The sequence below is a fragment of the Corapipo altera genome, unplaced genomic scaffold (assembly GCF_003945725.1).
Source record: "Corapipo altera isolate COAL_440 unplaced genomic scaffold, ASM394572v1 61067, whole genome shotgun sequence".
Classification (NCBI taxonomy): domain Eukaryota; kingdom Metazoa; phylum Chordata; class Aves; order Passeriformes; family Pipridae; genus Corapipo; species Corapipo altera.
The window spans coordinates 304,786-326,700 of record NW_020885043.1 but is presented as its reverse complement, the minus strand read 5'-3'; the positions used below and the strand labels follow the sequence as shown (position 1 = coordinate 326,700).

The 21,915-nt window shown below is 44.3% G+C and overlaps 1 protein-coding gene across 2 annotated transcripts in view; it reads left to right on the top strand.

The window, feature by feature from the left end:
* The window catches only part of LOC113959487 (poly [ADP-ribose] polymerase 8-like), a 254,813-nt gene that overhangs the window by 128,372 nt on the left and 104,526 nt on the right, over positions 1–21,915 (top strand). The gene's annotated exons all lie outside the window — the stretch shown is intronic.

The window sequence follows — 21,915 nt, the reverse complement described above, 5'->3', positions numbered from 1 at the left end:
AATTCTGTATAAGAAGAGAGAGCATGTCTACAACTATGGTATACTATACCTTCTCAAATTAGGTGGAAATTACATTTTGAGGACCTGGGTAATTAAAATCCAAATAGGTGTATATTGTTTTATGATATAAAATCATACAATACTTTGAGTTGGAAGGGACCTTTAAAAGTCATCTAGTCCAACCCACCCTACAATGGTGAGATCACTCACAGCTCCATTCAACCTGACTTTGAATGTTTCCAGGGATGGGATGTAAATGCCCTGTCCTGCTTGACGGGTTTAGGGGAAGGTAGTTGGATATACTCTGGGCAGTGCATGGGAGAAAGAACAAAATTCTCAGGAGGTTCAATAACAAACAACTTTTACTCACAAACTTTAAGGCACTTGGCAAACTCAAGGCCATCCAGACAGAATAAGGGCACTTAGCAAGGCATTGACTGGATTTTTTGGTCCAGCTTACAATATATTTTGAGAAGAAGAAGGTAGGAGAAGAAAGAGAAAAAGAAAGAAAAAGGAGAGAGAGTGTAGACAGTCACCACCCTAGGATCCAGTGTGGTCTCAGCAGCTTTTATATCCAGGGTAGCGGAGTGGACCTCGTGGCACACACCTTACCATCCGTTTATCAGTTCCTGTCACCTCTGACCCTCCCCTGGGTGGGCCTATGCTAATTTCAGTGCCAAAGTTTCACATCTGCACTTTACACAGTGCCAGAACCTTCGTGGTGCTTATGTGCCTGACCGGCCCCATCCCAGTGCCAACCATAGTTGACTTTTCAAATGCGCATGCACTGTGCAGTGGAGTGTGAGAAGGCTCAAGGAAAGGGTGGGGGTGGGCAGTGGCTGTTCCACCTATGCAGAGCTCATCCTGTCCCCCCACCACTTTCCCACCTGTTGGTTTGAACCAGTCAACTGTTCCTCCAGTCTCCTACATGGGGGCATCTGCCACCTCTCATGGGCAACCTGTTCCAGTGTTTTATCACCCTTGTTGTAAAAAAATTCTTCCTTATATCTAGCCTGAATCTACTCTCTTTTAGTTTAAAACCATCACCCCTTGTCCTATTGCAACAGGTCTTGCTAAAAACTCTGTCCTCATCTTTCGTAGAAGCTCCCGATAAGTACTGAAAGGCCACAATAAAGTCTCCCCAAAACCTTCTCTTCTCTAGGCTAAACAACCCCAAGTCTCTCAGCCTTTCCTCATAGCAGAGGTACTCCACTCTTCTGATCATTTTTGTGACCCTCCTCTGGACTGACTCCAACAGGTCCACATCCTTCCTGTGCTGAGGACTCCAGAGCTGGACGCAATAATCTAGGTGTGGTCTCACAAGAGTGGAGTAGTGGGGCAGAATCCCCTCCCTCGCCCTGCTGCCCATGAGGCTTTTGATGCAACCCAGGATACGATTGGCTTTCTGGGCTGCCAGTTCATGTCCAGTCTCTCATTCACCAGTACCCCCAACTCCTTCTTGACAGGGCTACTCTCGAGCTGTTCATCCCCCAGCCTGTACTGATACCGGGGGTTGCCCTGACCCAGGTGCAACACGTTGCATTTGGCTTTGTTGAACCTCATGAGATTCCCATGGGCCTACTTCTTGAGCTTGTCCAGGTCCCTTGGATGTGATCCCATCCTTCAGGAGTGCCAACTGCACCACTCAGCTTGGTGTCATCTGCAAACTTGCTGAGAGTGCATTCGATCCCTTTGTCTATGTCATTGATGAAGATATTAAATAGCACTGATCCCAATACGGACCCCTGAGGGACACTTGTCACTAATGTCCAACAGGACATTTAGCCATTAACCACTACCCTCTGAACGTGACCATCCAACCAATTCCTCATCTACCGAACAGTCCACCCATCAAATCCTTCTCTCTGTAATTTGGAGAGAAGGATGTTGTTGGGGACCATTGTCACGACCCATCGGTCGGGGGCATGATGTTTGTTATAAATTCTTGTCACCCTGAACAAAGACACTGGACATGTGTCAGGGAACTCTTATGTACAGTTGCCATAACTCTGCCAACCAACCCACTGTTTAGACCCAAAAGGTGTTGGCTAACAAGCCCTTAAATTCTTACAATACACTCCCACGAAAAGTGTTGGATAACAAGCTCTTAATTTTGTACAGTACACTTCAATAAGTTCTCAACTCTGATGCCTAAAGGAGCTGGGGAAAAAAAAACTCCAGGGCAATTTAATTAGAGGTGAGATAAGAAAAGGATGTAATCATGTCTCCAAGGCACAGAAGTTACAAAATGCGCCCATGCCCCTTCTGCCTTAGGTGTTACAATTTATAATACTGCTTGTCCAATCCCAGGTTTTATCCACCCTCTGGCTTTTGCCCCAGTCCACCCCTGGTCCGCCCCTAGGGAATTGGGGTTGGGGTCTCTCGAGACCACCTACTTTGTCACCCTTGTCTTCTTCAGAGCATAAAGAGTACATGGTTACCCAGTTCTTGACTGTACTCTGCGGTTTAGGCCAGAGTACAAGTGTTCTCAAACAGAAGGACCCTATCTTAAAGAGAGACTAAACATTTCTAATGGAATTCAGGGGATATTTGATATGGGGAATTGGGGTAAAAGGGTTGGAGAATGTGTGTAGTTACTATGCTAAGGGTAAGGGAATAAATGCTGCTGCTTCTAAAATCTACTTTTACTATATAACTACTTATAAAAATTAGAAAAATCAAAAAACTAAAAAGACCTTAAGGCATCAGGTCTCCCCTTTAGAAGTTGGACAAGACTCAAAGATCTTGTCCAATCTCTACTACTTAACATTATATTAGTAAGATGACTAACGTTTATAACACTAATTATACAACAAACTATTATGCAGATTTAACACTATATACAACTAACATGAATAGCTGTACTATCCGGGTTTAACTTGGTAACTGTGAAGTAAGTTTGTAGAAGATATTTTTGGAATTATCTAATATATATAATTTAAACTTGTTGCCAAATCTCAGCCAAATCCATAGTGCAAATTCAGTACTCACTTTCATGAAGAATATTGGGTGCATTTTGCTAAAGTCAAATGTAAATTTTGGTTCTAAACTCAATTCATAGTTACTGGTACTATTAAACAATACACACAGGAAAAAAACAGCATTTTAATAGTCTTTGTGATAGTTTCTGTTGTTTCGCTTGTCTTAGGAGCAGAGGCTTTCTTCCTTCTGGGTAGCAAATTCAGGGTTCTTGCCAACAACTCTGACTACAATGGAGATAGTCTGTTGAATTTGAAACAGTTTTTTCCGTTTGTCTTGTAGGAGTTTCAGTTTTGTTGTTTAATATAGGTTCAGTTCTTGGGTTGGAACAGATGAACAGGAGTGTCCAGTCCCATAGGCTTAGATGACACGATAAATTTTTGCAGTTCCTGCAAAGTAGAGCTTAAACTATTAAATAATCTTGCTAATAAACTTTCCCTTATGTTAATAGGGAGTATGTTGTTTTCTTTTGGATTGTATGTGGATTTTTAATATGGCCAAAGGCAAGACCTGAAACCACATCATAGATGTTTCTTGACAAACCCTGTTTATTTGTGTTTTGTGAGTCGATGAAGTGTGACTTTGTCCGATGACAATCTCACAGGAACTCTAAATCTTGGAATTCCTGCATCTTGACTGTGTGAGAGGAACTTGTGCTTTTATCACATAAAGTGATTAACTGCCAGTCACAGATCTATAGGCCAGTTAGGAGCTTACCAGAAGCAGGCTGTGTCTGAATGCAACACCAAACAGCACCCTGGCAGTGCCAGTAGCTCATCACAGAGAGTTTGCATTCTCTGGACAGATTCCAGACCTTATCAGGGGACAGACCATCCCGTCACAGTCTGCCCCACACTGCAGTTGATCATCTGTACCTCATGGAGTGGTACTGCAGTGTCTCAGTTTGATGAGACTGGAATGTTTGCTAAAGAGGATGAGTTATGAGACAGACCAAACTCCTCTCTCTCAGCAATTGTAAATCCAAAATTAAGGGACTCTAATCCAGGGAGTGTGGAAAAAAAAAGGAAGAAATAACAACCCTTTATTAAAAGATATATGTATGTTGGCAAGAACAGTAACAGAACACAAAAACAACTAGACAATAGTCCTGTACCCAAAAGTCCCCTTCAAACAAAAGAAAAAGTCTGAATACTTCTCTGTCCTTTAGTGCAGTTCTAATCACGGTTGGCAGGGGGCACTGTTGGATCACTGGAGGTGCAGAGCCTGCAGTACTCTTTCGTGGTCTGCAGGGGGCGCTGTTGGGCTCTGGTGGTCACAGTACAGGGAGGGGGTCTGGGGGGTGGTCTTGGATCGCGGGAGAAACTGAAAAGAAAATGGGAACCCTTCCCCCAATGGAAGAAGGGGAAAAGAAAAGCAGTCCACCCCCACGGAAATCACTGTTGTTCTCAGATGACGGTGTCTCAAGGCTCCTCCCTTTCTCCCAGTGAGCACAAAACTCTCAGAAGAAAACACAGCAAGTGCGGGCTGGAGGCAAAGGCAGCTTGCAAGCAAACCATGACCAGTGGTCAGGCCTGACCAGGTCGAAAAACCAGAAAAGACCAACCTCCAGGCTTTTCTCCAAATACACGCACACAAACCCCGTCTCCGTTCCGGAGAACAAACTCAGCAATCTGTACTGTCCTGTGTGAGGAGGGTCAGCAACTCCCCCAAAACTCCTCCCCCCTCCCCCCAGTCTCCGATGAACCATCCGTTAGGAATGCGGCTTGACCAGTTAGGTCCTTTGAAAAGCTAATCGCCCCCCTTTCCATTCAAACTCTGGATCCCTTTCCCCACCCACGACATGGGGCGGCCCAGTTCTAGTTCCATTTCCATCTGAAGAACCATTGCGACGCTTTGAAGGATGGGGAAAGGGAACTCCAGGGGTTTCTCAGGGGTCTTTTGAGGTCCTGAGCCTGGAGGGGAGAGGTGCTCCCCCTCCCTCCCTGCACGTGGCCCCATGACCGGCAGGGAGACAAGACACCGGGCGTGGAGAGGAGGCAAGAGAGAGTTTATTGTTGGGGATGCTACATTTATAGGGTTTAGGAGGATTCACAGAGTAACCAATTAGAAGTCTCAAGAGGCTTACAGGAACACCCAATCACAGGAAGGGGTTAACAAAGGCCAATGGGAAACACCTCAGGACACCTTCCCAGGACATTCCTGCATGGATAACATGGGGGTTATGCAGGACATTCCTGCATGGATAACATGGGGGGTACTGGGAAGAAGAAGCATGTGTTTGCAAAGAGACCACCAAAAACCATTTTAAAACCTGTTTAAACCACAGTTTTCCCATATAATGCAGGTTTAGTGCTACATCAAACCCTGTCTTTCTTACAGTGGGGGCAGGGGGAAGAAAAATTCCCCCCTCTTGGATTTCTAACCTATAACATGCAAGTACCTCTTGCCTCCATGGATAAAAGCATCCTCACGTATTGGGTTAGGTGCACTCATGTATATGTGAACACCAACAAAACAATAAAACTAGGAAGCGATTCTAAGTAAATCATTCAAGCAATCTAAACAAATTGTCCTAATAACTGTTACCAGTTTGTCTCCAAGATTGCAGGTAAGATGCCAGTTAGGTCTCAGGGTTTCATGGGAGGGTCCATAGAACCAGTGCTGTGCAGTATTGCAGCCACTTTCGCACCCTCTTTCTGCCTTAACACAGGACTTTTTCTGTGAAACTCAGCGTTCACTCACTCCTAAATGACACTGGATGAGAAAGCATTTCTTTAAAGGCATAAGGTGTATAAATCTAATCTTACAATCACCTAAAAATTTTATGTGGACTTTCCATCAAACCATCCTTTAGGAGGAATTCTTTCACAAGCAACAGTAGTCAAAGAGACACAGATGTTTTAAACAATGTTTACAAACTGCTGCTGGGACAGGATATATGCAAGTATTACAAACTTTAAAAGAATTAGTGTAGCAAAAGCAATGTAAGCTTTCAATTCTTCTGCAATTAAACTAACAGTAAGAGAAGTTCAAAAGTAACATAGGACAGAAGATAACAAAATAGATACAATAAACACATGTACCACCTTTGGGAGTCACAGGTTGATTTTACAACAGTTCTCTATTGCAGTCCAAAACTCTTTGTCTTGGTGTATTTCTCTTGCAGTTGTTAAGACATTCGCCCCCTTCTGCACAAAAGTTGTTGTCATGGTTTGAGATCCTCCAAAATCTAATTCCCTAGCTCTATTCCCCCTCCTACATCTCAACCTAGTGTAAGATGTGTTTTCCAGACAATCACACAGACTCAAAATGGGGGGAAGGGAATATATTACAATGACTGTACAAATAAATACTGCAATACATTATATACAATATTAACTATCTCTACCATGACATAAGTATTTACAATGGATCAAATCTCTTCTCCCTTCCAAATAAAAGTCCAGGAGGGAAGAAGGAAGAGATCCTTTCTACTCTCAGGGCAGCAGCTTCTTCAGAGTAGCAGTCTATCTCTCATGCATGCAGCTGTTGCTGGATCTCTGCCAGCACACACGAGGGGATGTCCAAGCCCCTCGGCCCCGTCGTCTCCGAGCGAGGGGTCTTCCGTGGGCTGCAGTCACCCCAGACAAAGGTCACTCCACCACGGTCATATCAACAAAGCACAGGAGTCTCCGTGACGGTCTGGTATCTTCAGGAGATTCAAGCTCCTTGTAGTCCAAACTGCTAGCTTCTCTATAGCTGCAGCGAGGGAGGGCCCAAGGTCCACCTCCCACACATTCCGTCCTGGTTGAACTCTCAGGACGATTGAGCTTCTTAGCTCTTCTCTGCAGTGCATGTTGCACTTCACCCCTCCCGTCTAGGACATGAGGGGTTTCCAAGGAGTTTGGGGGGCGGGGGTCTGGTTCAGTTCTTACCCCCAAAACTCTGTCTCTCAGCTGCTGTTCTTTCTCTTGGTTCTCCTTCCAGGAGTTCTCTCTGCGGTGCTGCATGCCTTCGTTGCTGCTCTCTTATCTTTTGGCTCTGTGCCGCCACTTTTTCTCCGGTCAGTGCTGGCTGCCGCTACTCCTGCCGCTGCCCATGGTGGAGAGAAAACTCCTTTGGTTTTTCAACTACAGGCACTTAGCCCAGCATTACACTGTTCCAAGTCCCTGCAGCTCCCCCTAGTCAGGGACTGGGGGGCCAGAGCCCCCCAGGGGCTCTTGCCCTTTTCTGCTCGTGGCTTTCACAACATGGTTACTTCTTCTACACCCTACTACAACTTTCTCTTCCGGTCTACTTGTGGTATGTTTATATTTCTCAGGAGCGCAGATTGGTTCAAATCTCAAGTGTCACCACCCCCTGGGGGTTACCACTTTCTTAGCTTCAGGGGGAAACCTGGTTCAAACCACTACAGTTGTTTTCACTCGTTTTATTCCCAGCCTGGGTTTTGGTGGTACTGCTGGGAAAAGCTTTCTGCAAACAGTCAACTTTTGATACATTATTAGTTTATATTCAGAACAAAACAGTACCCCTCTTTTGGTTTTTCTACCGCCCCTCGAGCTGAATTAGGGCAGAGACATTCACAGGTTGTGAACCTGAAACAGTTTTAGAATACAGGGGTCAACAGATAGTTTTTTCTATTCCCCCAGCTTCACTTGCTGGGGACAAATCAGCTGCTTTCCCTTCAAACCTAGAAAACTCCTTCTCTAGTGTCCCCTCCCTTCACAGAAAGAACACTCATCATTTGCCTCATCATGTTGGCAATTGCATCCACAACTTTTGTGGTGTACATTGTGTCTGTGGCATTCCTGGTAGTTACTGTTTTTGGAGACTCAGTCCCGTCTTGCTTTCCCTTATACATCTTTGACCAACTGGCTGTTTTTGGTCTGAGTGTGATGCTGGTCCACACCATTGGGATGACAGCATTCTCAACCTCTGCAGGGAACTCTCCATGGTTCTCCTGTATGAAGAAGGAAGTTGACTCGACATATTTAGTATCAAAAATCATAACTTTTATCTCCCCTTTGTAGAATTTAATTTCAACTTCTAATTTTTCTAATGAATCCTTACCCAATAATCATGGCTAGGCTTCGCGAACGAAGATCTGGGAAGGGCTCCACCCACATTTGTTAGAAGCGTATTGGCGGCTAAAAAGGCCAATACGCGATAGACATGTCCGGTTGCAAAAGGCACAGTAGAAAGACTCCTTAGGTGGTATGTTCTGCAAGACATGATTCTTTCTGCTTTGCCTTTTCTCCTCAAAAGTGATCCTGAATGCTTTTTCAAAAGTATCAACAGCGTTATAGATAGTGTGTCTCCAGGCCTCCCGACTGGAGGCCAGAGTAGACCAGTTATGTTGATCAATCTGGTCAAGGCTGAGATGTTGTTTCAGGGAGTCCTTGTATCTCCTCTTCGGGGCTCCTCTCTTGCGGCAGTTGGTGGCAAGTTCACCATAAAGCATGATCTTAGGGAGGCGGTGGTCCTTCATCCTTGAGAAATGTCCTGCCCAATGCAGTTGTGTTCTCAGCAGCATGACCTCAATACTTGTGATTGCTGCTTGTTCTAGGACTGACGTGTTAGTCACATAATCTGACCAGTGGATGTTTAGGATTGTATGGAGACACCGTTGATGGAAGCATTCTAGGAGTCGCAGGTGGTGGCAGTAGATGACCCATGATTCAGATCCATATAAAAGAGTAGACAGCACAATGGATCTGTAAACACTGATCTTGGTACTTTTCTTCAAGTGTTTATTTTGCCACACTCTTCTATGGAGTTTTCCAAAAGCACTATATGCCTTGGCTAACCTATTGCCTATCTCTCCATCAATCCGTCATCCGAGGAGATGAGGTTACCTAGGTAATTAAACTGCTGGACTGATTTGAGTTCTGATTCACCAATGGTAATATGGGGAAGATGGAAGACTTCCTGAGGTGCAGGTTGATAGACAACTTCAGTCTTCTTTAAGCTGACTTCCAGCCCAAAGAACTCAGCAGTCTCAGCAAAGCAGGATGTTAAACGCTGCAGAGCTGCTTCTGTGTGGGCGACAAGGGCGGCGTCATCAGCATAAAGCAGTTCCCAGACAAGATGATTTAAGGTCTTAGTATGGACCTTCAGTCGCCTTAGGTTGAATAGGCTTCCATCAGTACAATATCAAATGCAGATACCATCCTGTTCATCGAGGTCTGCAGTGGCCCTTTGGAGCATCATGCTGAAAAAGATTGTGAATAGGGTTGGTGCGAGAACGCAGTCTTGTTTCACACCACTGGTTATTAGAAAGGGCTCAGAAAGTGCATCGCCATATCTGACTTGGCCGTGCTGATCCTCATGGAGTGAGATGATCATTTTAAGGAACTTGGGGGGACATCCTAAACATTCCAAAATCTGCCATTGACCTTTTCTGCTCACAGTGTCGAAAGCCTTGGTGAGGTCGACAAAGGTTACATAGAGACCTTTTTTCTGTTCCCTACACTTCTCTTGCAGTTGTCTGGGAACAAATACCATGTCTGTGGTACTCCTGTTGGCTCTGAAACCACATTGGCTTTCAGGTAGAATTCCTTCTGCTATAGCGGGTATTAGTCTGTTCAAAAGTATTCTTGCCAGGATTTTGCCAGCAATTGAGAGCAGAGTAATACCACGGTAATTTGAGCAGTCTGATTTAACTCCTTTCTTCTTATACAAGGTGATGATGACTGCATCAAGAAGGTCTGATGGTAGCTCGCCTAGTTCCCAATAGTGCACCACAAACTCATGAAATTTAGCATGGAGTGCAAGGCCCCCATGTTTCCAGAGTTCAGGTGGAATTCCATCAACCCCAACTGCCTTGCCAATTTTCACCTGCTGTATGGTCTTAAGGGTTTACCCAATAAAGACTTAGGAGATTTTGGCATATAGAGAAATTGGTGAGTCACCCAATGCTTACCCAGTTTAAATCCCAAAAGTTCAATGAATGGTTTGGTTTCACTTATCCCCATAGCCTCAACCACAGTTATATTATCTCGACTCAGTTACTTTTCTAAAGTCTTTAATACGGAATATGCAGTACCTGTATTAATCAATAACTCCACTCCTTTTTCTCTCAGCTTATCTGCAACTAGAGATTTTGCAGGGAGTTGAATTTTCTTTCTCCTCTGAGTTATAGCCTGATTCGTCATCAAAGGCCTCTGTGCCTGTGTCAGTGAAACCATTGCCTCGGGTTTCGGTTTTCATGCTTTTGGGATCAAATGAGGGGAGACCTCGCTTTTGCCTCCTGTCAGCATCCGAAATTGTCTTGCCCCGTTTTTGTGTCTCTGTTCCCTCTTTATGAGGGGCAGAGACTGAAAATTCCTTTGTTTCCTCTTTCCCTCCGGCAGTATAACTGGGCGGCTCAGCTAAAGCAGCCGCCCCTCTCTTGGTAGGGGGGGGGAAGGAGGCGGCTCCGTCTCCGCCCCTAATGGCAGAGTTCGAGGGTCCTGTGTCAGCCGGGGCGGGGGCCCCAGCTGTAGACACCGCTCCCATTCTTCCTCCTCTCACAACTTCGGCGGGCATTTTGCCTGTAGCTGCTGAGGTACCGTGGGTAGCTGTGTTCGTGCCAGTCACAACCGGGGGGAGGTCTACCTCCGCGCTTGCCGCGGTCCCTGCTCCGTCCGTCGGGGCCGTGGCAGCTCCCATGCTAGACCCAGAACTTGGTGGTTTCGCGGCTGGACTTACTCTAGATGCACCAGCGGTCAGGGTAGCGTCAGCTTCCACAGCTCCTGAGAGAGCTGCCGCCCCCCCTTTAGGGAGTGCGCCTGTCGCCCCTGCTTGTGTTACGTCGGTAGGGGCTAAAGCCAGAGCTGCAGGGGAAAGAACTTTTCCTCCGCTAGTTGGAACAGATGGGAGGAATCATGAGGAGCACATTTGAGGCATCAGCTCCCACAACAAACTCCTCAAATGCGCTGGCTAACCTGCATTGGTCCTGCAGTGTGTATAGTCTGGAGCTGGGGTAAATAATGAGAGTCAAAGAGAAAGAAGGGAAAAAGAGAGAGAGGGGGCCCAATCCGCTTCCTTTTATAGTTAACTTGGTGCACACCTCCTATGTAAACTAGATTTTTCACACTGTTTTGTTCATGCATGCACAGACAACCCTTTCAGCCCTCCTCCAAGAAGTGAGTTGAGGGGAAGGGGGACTGAGCACTAGTCTCAAGGTGGAGCACATCTTTCCTTTTGTAACAGTCATAATGTTTGAGACAAAACATGCTTATGTCTGGTCCTCCACAACCGTGTCAAAGGTCTTACAGAAGTGCAGATTTATGATGTCTGTAGCTCTTCCCTTGTCCACTGATGTAGTCATTCCGTTGTAGAAGGCCACTAGGTTGGTCAGGCAGGACTTACTCTTGGTGAAGTTGTACTGGCTGCCTCAAGTCACCTCCCAGTCCTCCATGTGCCTTAGAAGAGCTCCTAGGAGGATCTGTTCCTTGGCCTTTCCAACCACAGAGATGAGGCTGACAGACCGGTAGTTTCCAGGGTCCTCCTTTCTACTCTTTTTGAAGATGGGTACAATGTCAGTCATAGAATCGTGGAATGGTTTGGGTTGGAAGGGACCTTAAAGATCATAGAACCATAGAATATCTTGAGTTGGAAGGGACTCACAAGGATCATCTAAGTCCAACTCCTGGTCATGCGCAGGACAACCCCAAGAATCACACCATGTGCCTGAGAACATTGTCGAAGCACTTCTTGAATTCTGTCAGACTGGGGAGCATGTTCCTTTGCCTGACCACCCTCTGGGTGAAGAACCTTTTTATAATATCCAACCTAAACCTCCCCTGACACAGCTACATGCCATTCCCTCAGGTCCTATCACTGGTCACCAGAGAGAAGAGATCAGTACCTGCCCCCCTGCTTCCCCTCATGAGGAAACTGTAGACCACAGTGAGGTCTCCCCTCAGTCTCCTCTTCTCTAGGTTGAACAAGCCAAGTGACCTCAGCCACTCCTCATTTGACTTCCCCTCTAGACCCTTCACCATCTTCATAGTCCTCCTTTGGATGCTCTCTGTGAGAAACAGTCTCAGACCAAGTAATTTTCCAATTAGAATTTATTATATGATAAAAGCAAATACAACACTGGGTGAACAGGAGGAGTTTAACTCCTCTGAGGTCTGTCACACCAAAAGCAGACATAGGCTTGACATTTATTTCAACTACTTCATGCATATTCATTATACACAAGCATAAACATCATACATCGTTATTTCAGGAATTCAACAGATGTTTTCTTAGACTAATCTGTTATCTACAAAAAGTCGTAAATTCTCATAACTTCGATAAGAAAGTGTTAACATTCCTGTTGGTTAAGTTTGGTTCAGTTATAACTTTTATGTACAAGGTAAAAGGGGGGGTAATCTGTTTTATGTCTTTATGGGGGTCCAATTAAGTTTTACGATTTATTTGTTTTTCTTCCTTCTCCAGGTTATACTGACCTTACTTGTTTTCTTTTTAATTGGAATGTTTGGCACGAATCATTCTTTTAGTTTATTACAATTCCTCCTCTTTTTTTATAAAATTATTGATTCGTGTCTTTTGCTCTAATCTGGACAATATTAATTTGACATTTTCTTCATCTCAGAAAGGTGGAGTTCTGGTGATTAATAGCACTTTGGCACTTTGAGCAGTCTTTGGATCTATCGGCATGGTCGATATTTGCATCCCTTGTACAACAGAAATTATTAATCTAATGAAGCAAGGAGTAAGGCATGGTAGAAATATTACACTGGCTAGGGTGCATAAAAAAAAGAATCCTACTTTCTTCCACCAAGCCGTCCCTAACAAGTTGTCCCACCAGCTGCTATCTGACATGGAGTTCCATTTTTGTACTGGTACGTGAGTCAGTTTTCTAATATCTTTTGCAATGTCCATAACTGCTTGTCTATTATCATCAATTTGTAAGCAACAATCTGAGGTATTAAATTTCCCACACACCCCTCCTTCTTCAGCTAACAGATAATCTAAGGCAAGTAGATTTTGGTACACGACTGCTCGGGTTTTCCATTGTTGGCTTGTAATTAGGTCTAGAGTCTGAATTGTTTTATTGGCTACTATTTTCATCACTGCCTGAAGGCAGATAATTCTATTTAGCATGTATATGGGGGTTCTATAACCCCAGGTCCCATCTTGCGCCCAAGTAGCTGGTCCATAAGTAGCAATGATCCGCTCAGGAGGCTGTTCATCATCGTACCACTTTTGGGTTCCTCCAATTTTTTTTTCCGGTGTATGGTCCCATAATCATCATACAAGGGTACACCTAGATTCGTACCCTTTTTGAGGGGCAGTAAGAAAAACCCCAGTTGGATTATACCCAGTGTACAGACTCCTCTCCAGTCTTTAGGGAGCTGTGCATATGCTCGCTTTCCACATATCCAAAATAGTCCCTCTGGGGCTACCCAGTTCAAACTGGTGCTATTCGCTTGGTCCCAATATATTTTCAATTCCTCTATACCTTCAAAAGGATTTTTCGAATTTGTTTTATCACATCACCAACTTTGGGTATCATTGTGCCATGTACAACCTGCAGTCACATTGTTAGTCCAATATCCTAATGGTTCTTTTGGCCACCAGAATTCTCCTGTGGTATTTATAATTTTTACTGATAGGCATGGGGACTCTCCTACTTTAGTCCTATATGTTTCCCTACCTCTTCTTTCAATGCATTCTTGTCAGAAGTTAATATCCAACCTTGGGGTCTAGATTCTGATGCCTTCTGGGGAGTGATTCCATTTTAAAATTTCCCATGGCGTGAGGCTGGTCCCTTTCCAGGGCCACTCTTCTGTCATTAGGGACCACTACAAATCCAGCACTTAGATAAATCTAATGTTTGAATAATATGTTCCATTAGATCAATGTATAGGTTAGTCCCATAACCTGGGAGTTGCCAATCTTCTCTTAGTTTGTCTTTTAATTTTTGGTATAAGTCACCCGTGTTGGAAGGTTTTTCTTGCATGGTTCCCTTTAACGTAGTTTGCACTTTTTGTTTTACTATTTCCTCCCTTTTTAAGTCCTGTATTCCACCCCTGTCAAAAATGTCCCAATGACCTTCTTGAGTGAAACAAATCTATTCTTCTCCCTTAGGACAACTAAGTCCCAGCCTCATTCCCCCTTTTCCTAAATTTTTAACTACTCAGAGTTGCCGAGAACCCGTGTTGCAAGTGTTCAGCTGTTCAGAGTTATAGCAGACTTTGTTGATGAATGAATGGTAGCTTAAGCTTTGAATCATGCAGCCTTTATACCGTGTAATTTGGTAGTGATGCCATGGAGATGTTGGTGCTAAAAAAATACTCCAGAGCAGTTAATTAGGGGTGAGATAAGGAAAGGGTTTAATGTGCCTAGGCAAAAGATGTTACATTTTATAATACCATCTATCCAATCCCAAACGTGTCCACCCTGTGACCTTTACTCTGGACCGCCTCGGGTCCACCCCCTGAGAAATGGGTCTGGGGGTTTTTACTTCATCATCTTCACCATCTTCAGAGCACAAAGGGTACATAGTCACCTAATTCTTGACTCCGTTTTGTTATTCAGGCCCTGATATGCTGTTCTCCAAACAGTCTAGGCCTTGCCTTGACAAAAGACTAAACATTTCTACTGGATTCGGGGGTAGGAGTGATACGGGGAGCATAGAATGGGGTAAGAGGGTTAAGGAATGTGTAAACTAAGGGTGCTACAGGGAAAGGGATGTGAGGGTTGCTGCTTTTAAAGTCTACTTTCACTACTTATAAAACTTATAAGGCTTACAAAATTAGAAAAATAAAAACTATTAGGGGCTTAAGGCATCAGTAGCATTTGGCACATTCGTCGGAAAGGGCTTGAGCCCAAAAGCAGCAAAGTACCCAAAAGGGTCCAGTATAACTTAAACCTCCACGACCCATGCCGGAACGGGGCTGCAGCCCATGACTGGCTGTCAGTGGCAGGTTCAGAGGTTAATCTGGTCTTGCCCCTTTTGGATTTTTAGATTTGATTAAGACTTTATCTTGCAAACACCGTGTTCTCTCGGTAATTTCCTTATTCCCACTAATTGATCAGTATATAGAGGTTTATGACCATTGCAACATTTCTTACCTTGGGTTTATTTAAAATACAAAGTCAAGGTCGCTTGGTCGATAATTTCCCTGGGCCTTTTCCCTAGTAACCCTTACTATACAGTATCCCAATGCTGTATACCAGTCTGTCTCAAATATTTCCCAATTTACTGGTAAGAATAATTCCCACCCACAGAACAATTTCTTTATTTGTGCAGATATGAATAGGTGTGGATCCTCGTGTCTGTTACGGCACTTAGGGCAATATAGGTATCGTCTATATGACACACAGGACCAGATACAGTGGCAATTCATACATTGACACTCTACCCAACAAGTATGTTCTGACTTTGGATGTTTTATACAACATATTGAAACTGGTATTGACGGTTTGGGGATTTGAGAACCCACCTTCTCAATATCACAAACTAACGCAAAAATTGGGCAGAATTGATGCTCGAGTTTATATAATCCTGCTCCTCCACTTTGCCAAGGGAGGTCTCGGTCTCACGGAAAAAACTGCAGTCTCCTAAGAGTCTGATTTGGGGGCAATTGAAACCAGGATTTCAAGCTAGGTCTCACACCTCTACTTTCAGGAAATACTTGCCAGGCTCTTAAGTTTCTCTGCTCCGGAGTTAATTCATTCCAGTCCTCAATGTGTCTCCTCCATTCAGGGAATGGATTCATAGAGGTTGTTTCTGGAGTTTAAGTCGTACGTCTCCAGGTGTTGATGATACAGTCCACTCTTAGCTGTGGTGGATCCACTGGTCCTTTGATCCTGGTAGCGTGGGACCAACCTCGTTCTGCCATATGGATCGCGGTTTCTGTTGTGAGCAGTACCTGAAAAGGACCTTTCCAATAAGGAGTTAAGGATGTTTCTTTCCATCTTTTTATTAAAATCCAATCTCCAGGATTTATCTTATGTATTTTGAAATCTAAGGATGCCGTCTGGGCTAAGGCCCCTCGCTCTCTTATCTCTGTTAGTCTTTTTGTGAGTGCCTGTATATATGGTTTTAATTTAGTGTCAACATTGTTATAGTCATCTATTACATCTTTTAGCCAAATATAAGGCATTCCATAAAGCATTTCATATGGTGATAAACCAAGGTCTATCCTGGACTGGGTACGGATACGCAATAAAGCTAATGGTAAACATTTAACTCATGACATCTGAGTTTTGATTATCAATTTGGTTAGAACTTGTTTCAGGGTCTGATTCATTCGTTCGACTCTTCCTGAACTTTGGGGGTGCCAGGGAGTGTGGTGTTTCCACTTGATTCCTAACGCAATTGTTATTTCTCTGAGTATTTTTGATGTGAAATGAGTTCCTCTGTCCGAATCTATGCTATATACTATTCCATATCTGGGGATTATATTTTCAAGTAGCACCTTGATTACAAAATTTGCTGTGGCCCTTTCAGTAGGTACTGCTTCTACCCAATGGGTCAGATGGTCGGTTATTACTGATAGATATTTCCATTTATTCACAGGTGGGAGTTCTGTGAAATCCACCTGGATTCGCTCGAAGGGTTGGTATGCAATATTCCGTCCTCCTACAGGAATATTTCTCATAACCTTTTTATTCACTTTTTGACATGTCAAACAGTGACTTGTAACTTGCTTAGCGATTTTAAAAATTCCTATGCACCCATAACATTGTAAAAATTGATCACATAGAACCCGTGTTCCCCAGTGAGTAGCTTGATGTAACTTCATTAATATTGTTCATGCTATTGGTTTAGAAACCATTTTTCTCCCATCTACCAGGATCCATACTCCCCCCTCCTGCTTCTTTGCACCTATTCATGTTAGTTCTTTCTCCTTTCTCTGAAAATACTGGTACTTCTAAATCTTCGGGCTGTTGTAAACTTAATATATGTAACTTGGATATTTCTCCTTTTTTGGTTGCTTCTTTGGACACCTCATCTGCTAAGTTGTTTCCCCGGATTACGAAGGATATACCCTTTTGGTGTCCTTTTACATGGACTACCGCTATCTCTAGGGGTTTCCTTAAAGCTTTTAATACTTGATTTATCAATTCTTCATGTATTAATGATTTACCTCTCATGCTTATTAACCCCCTTTCTTTCCAAATTTTCCCGAATGTATGTACGACCCCATAGACATATTTTGAATCGGTGAAGACAGTTCCCCTCTTTCCTTTCAATAACTCAAGAACCCAGTAGAGGGCATATAACACACACGCTTGTGCTGACCAGGTTGGACTAAGTTTCCCCGATTCTATGTCATGCTGCTTCCATCGATTACTGCATATCCAGAAATTCTCTTCCCATCTTTGCATCAGGAGGAGTCATCAACAAAATATTTCTCTCCTTTTTCTAATTCCACTTCTTCTAAATCCTCTCGGACTTTGGTTTGTAATTGTATCAGTTCTGAACAGTTATGTTCTAAAATTTGAGTCAGTTCACTTGGTTCTCCATACAGAAATTGTGCAGGGTTCTGGTTGTTAGTTACTGTGAGTTCTAACTCTGGTCAATGGATTAGTATAGCTTCTGTCTCAGTCTGAGGAGACTGGAAAGTTTGCTAAAGAGGATGAGTTATAAGATAGACCAAACTCCTCTCTATCAGCAACTGTAAATTCAAAATTAAGGGGGCTTTAATCGAGGAAGTGTGGAAACAAACAGAAGAAATAACAACCCTTTATTAAAAGATATATGTATGTTGGTAAAAACAGTAACAGAACACAAAAAAACTAGACAGTAATCCAAGAAAAAAAAAGGTCTGAATGAATACTTCTCTGTCCTTTAGCGCAGTCCTAATCATGGTCTGCAGGGGGCGCTGTTGGATTGCTGAAGGTGTAGAGCCTACAGTTCTCTGTCATGTCCTGCAGGGGGCGCTGTTGGATCGCTGAAGGTGTAGAGCCTGCAGTTCTTTGTCGTGGTCGGCAGGGGGGCTGTTGGGCTCCGGCGGTCACCACGCAGGGAGAGGGGTCTGGGGGGGGTGTGGTCCCGGACCGCAGGAGGAGTCGAGACGGAAATGGGGGAGGAAACAGGGAAGGGAAGCAGTCTACTCCCACTCACCGCTGTCCCAGGTGACGGCGTCTCAAAACTCCCCCCTTCTCTCCCGCGGGCACGTAACTCTCCGATGAAACACAGCAGATCCGGGGAGCGGGACAGCCAGGCAAGTCGAAGACAGCAGTCCGAGCTGACCAGGATGAAAAGCCAAAAAAAACAGATCCCAGTCCCTCTCCCCAAATGCCTGCACGCAGACCCCCGTCTCCCTAGGAGAGCCAACTCTGCCGTCTGACCCTCTCCCCTCTGAACAGAACCAGTCCCCCCTCTCTCCCCAGCCTCTCTGATGTTCCATCAGCGAGGAATGAGTCAGTTCCTTTGTAAGGTTAATTACCTCCCTTCCTCCTTCCCTATTCGAAACTCCGTTTCTCTTACAGGGAAACAGGGAAAAAAAAAATTCCTCTCTCAGATTTATAACCTATAACACTTCATATTTTAAAATGTGGGCATCAGTCAACCATTTTTCTACTTTTTGATTCAGTAGTACTCGTACAGCATGGGGAGTGTAAACTACAATTTTTCCCCCAAAAGTGATCTCGCAGTTTTCTTCCACTAGTACAGCAGTGGCTGCTACTGCTTGCAAGCATACAGGCCAACTTCTGCTGACTGGATCCAGTAATTTTGACAAATATGTTACTGGCTTTCGGTGTCCTCCTTTTTCTTGTGTAAGTACCCCATAGGCAGTTCCTTGTTCTACATTTACAAACAGCTGAAATGGTTGTTTCAACTCAGGAAGGGTCAGAACTGGGGCCCTGGTTAGAACTCTTTTAATTTCTTCTTGCTTTTTGTCATCTTTTTCATTCCACTTCACTACTTCTTGGGTAAACTTTTCATATAAAAACTTTACTAATCCACTATAACTCTCAATCCATAATCTGCAATATCCTAATAATCCCAGTAACTTTCTTATATCCCTCTTAATTTTTGGGGGAGTCATGGTCAATATTCCTCTTACTTTTTCAGCATCTAGTCGCTTAGTCCCCTTATCTAACCAGTGACAAAAATACTTCACCTTTTGCTCCACAAATTGTAATTTCTTTTTGGAAACTTTCAATTCTTTTTTTCCAAGGAAGTTTAAGAGTTTTATTGTGATTTCTCTGACTTCCTCTTCACTTTCCCCAGCAATCAATAAATCATCTACATATTGTATAATTTCTACTCCCGGAGGTTTAGGAAATTCTAATAATAGTCTTTCTAGGGTCTGTCCAAACAGGTTTGGGGATTCTGAGAACCCCTGAGGGAGAACTGTCCATCTTAATTGTTGTTTGCAGATCTTCCCACTCAAAGGCGAATATATTTCTACTTCCTTCATCTAGTGGGCAAACCCAAAAGGCATCTTTTAGATCTATAACACTGTACCAGATATAGTTAGGGGGAATATGGTTTAAAAGTGGATATGGATTCGAAACCACAGGAAACCGGGCAATAGTTCTTTTGCTTACTTCCCTTAAATCTTGAAATAGTCTAAAGGTGTGATATGGTTTGAAGCTGGCTCCCTGTCAAGTCTCCAAACCTTACCACAAGAAGTCAGTCCCCCCCCAAACCTCAGGGAGAAGAGGGAGAAAAAAACAACTAAGAAAACCTGAAATGAGAGAGAGAGAGACAGTTAAAGTGATATATATAAATATATTTACACTTATGTTACAGTTATATACAATTGAAATACATACAATTTCACAAGGGAAAGGGAAGGGGGAAGGGAAAAGGAACAAAACCAAAATAATATATATATATATCCCTATTAGTAGCCCAATATCTAGCACTAAAAGAGTTAGCAAAGAAATATCTCACTACTCTCCTTGGGACAACCGAGAGTCGCTCTGGAACGATCGCCTGCAACCTCCACCTCCCAAGGTCAACAAGGCCTTACCAGGCTTCGCTCCCCAACACGACAGACTCAACAGCAGGGAACCTGCACCTCCAAGCCACCGGAAGGAAAGAGAGTGAAGGCCTTTCCTCCTTTCTTCTTATAGTCTGGTTTACGTAAAAATCGTAGGGAATACTGGGAAAATCTGGGGCCTTCCTTGGCTACAGACTGGTTACCAAGGAAGGACTAGACCAAACTACCACATTCTCCACCCCTTATTCCATACTATTTTTATGTAACACTTATACCTCACGTTTACCTACATCCCGCGCGTATATATACACATATACATATATATATAGTCCTTGTTGGTCTTTCGACACAGTTGTCTCGTCGTTGGAAATCAATACTGACATCAGTTCAGTTCAGTCCAGATCTTTGGTCTCCTCAGTCACAATTACAGTTCTGATTTATGGCTGTTTCATCATTCTGGGTTGTCTCATCATTGGATACCGGCATCAGCTTACTTCAGGTCTCTCTCTCTCTCATCTGGTGGCTGGTTTCCTGTAAAACACAACTCAGGACATACAATCAAGACTATCCACTTGCTCCACGTAGCATCAGTGGCATGATGTATAGGGGGCACCTTCCCTTTGAACATCCAACTCAGGACTGGTAGTCGAGGTGCTAGGAGGAGCTGTGTTTCAGTGCCAACCACTTCTGAGGCTGTTTGTATGCCTTCGTAGGCTGCCAGAATTTCCTTTTCCACAGGAATGTAGTTGACTTCAGAACCCCTGTAACTTCGACTCCAGAAACCAAGAGGTCGCCCTGGCGTCTCACCAGACAACTTTTGCCAGAGGCTCCAGGAGGGACCTTTATCTCCAGCTGCAGTGTAAAGTACATTCTTCACGTCTGGTCCCATCCGAACTGGTCCAAGAGCCACAGCATGTGCAATCTCTTGCTTGATCTGTTTAAATGCCTGTTGCTGTTCAGGACCCCATTGAAAGGTATTCTTTTTATGGGTCACAAAGTGAAGAGGGCTCACAATCTGGCTATACTCAGGAATGTGCATTCTCCAGAAGCCTATGGTCCCCAGGAAAGCTTGCGTCTCCTTCTTGTTGGTCGACGGAGCCATGGTTACAATCTTATTGATGACATCTGTTGGTATCTGGCATCGTCCATCTTGCCATTTCACCCCTAGGAACTGGATCTCTCTGGCAGGTCCCTAGACCTTGTTCTTCTTGATGGCGAAACTGGCGTCAAGGAGAATCTGGATGATTTCCTCTCCTTTCTCGAAAACTTCTTCTGCTGTGTCCCCCAATACAATGATGTCATCAATGTACTGGATATGTTCTGGGGCCTTGCCCTTCTCCAGTGTGGCCTGAATCAGTCCATGGCAGATTGTTGGACTGTACTTCCACCCCTGGGGCAGTCGGTTCCACATGTACTGCACATCTCTTCACGTGAAAGCAACCTGCATCCTGCACTCTGCTGCTAACGGAATGGAGAAAAATGCATTGGCGATGTCGATGGTGACATACCACTTGGCTGTCCTGGACTCCAGCTCGTACTGGAGTTCCAGCATGTCTGGTACAGCAGCACTCAATGGTGGCGTGACTTCATTCAAGTCATGATAGTCCACCGTCAGTCTCCATTCACCATCGGACTTACGTACAGGCCAAATGGAGCTATTGAAGGGTGGAGTGTGTTCTACTAACCACCCCTTGGCTTTCCAACTTGCGCATCATCTTATGGATGGGGATCACAGCATCTCGATTAGTCCGGTACTGTCGCCTATGCACTGTCTTAGTGACTGTTGGCACTCACTGGTCCTCGACTCGCAGTAATACTACAACAGAAGGATCTTCTGAGAGACCGGGTAGGGCAGATAATCGTTTGGATTCCTCTTCAGTCACCGCGACTATACCAAAAACCCATCGGTACCCCTTCGGGTCTTTGAAGTATCCTCTTCTCAGGTAATCCATGCCGAGAATGCAAGGGGCTTCTGACTCCGTCACAATGGAATGTTTTTCCCATTGGTCTCCTGTCAGGTTTATTTCGACCTCTACCACCGACAGCTCTTGAGACCCTCCTGTCACCCCAGAAATTGAAACAGTCTCTGTGC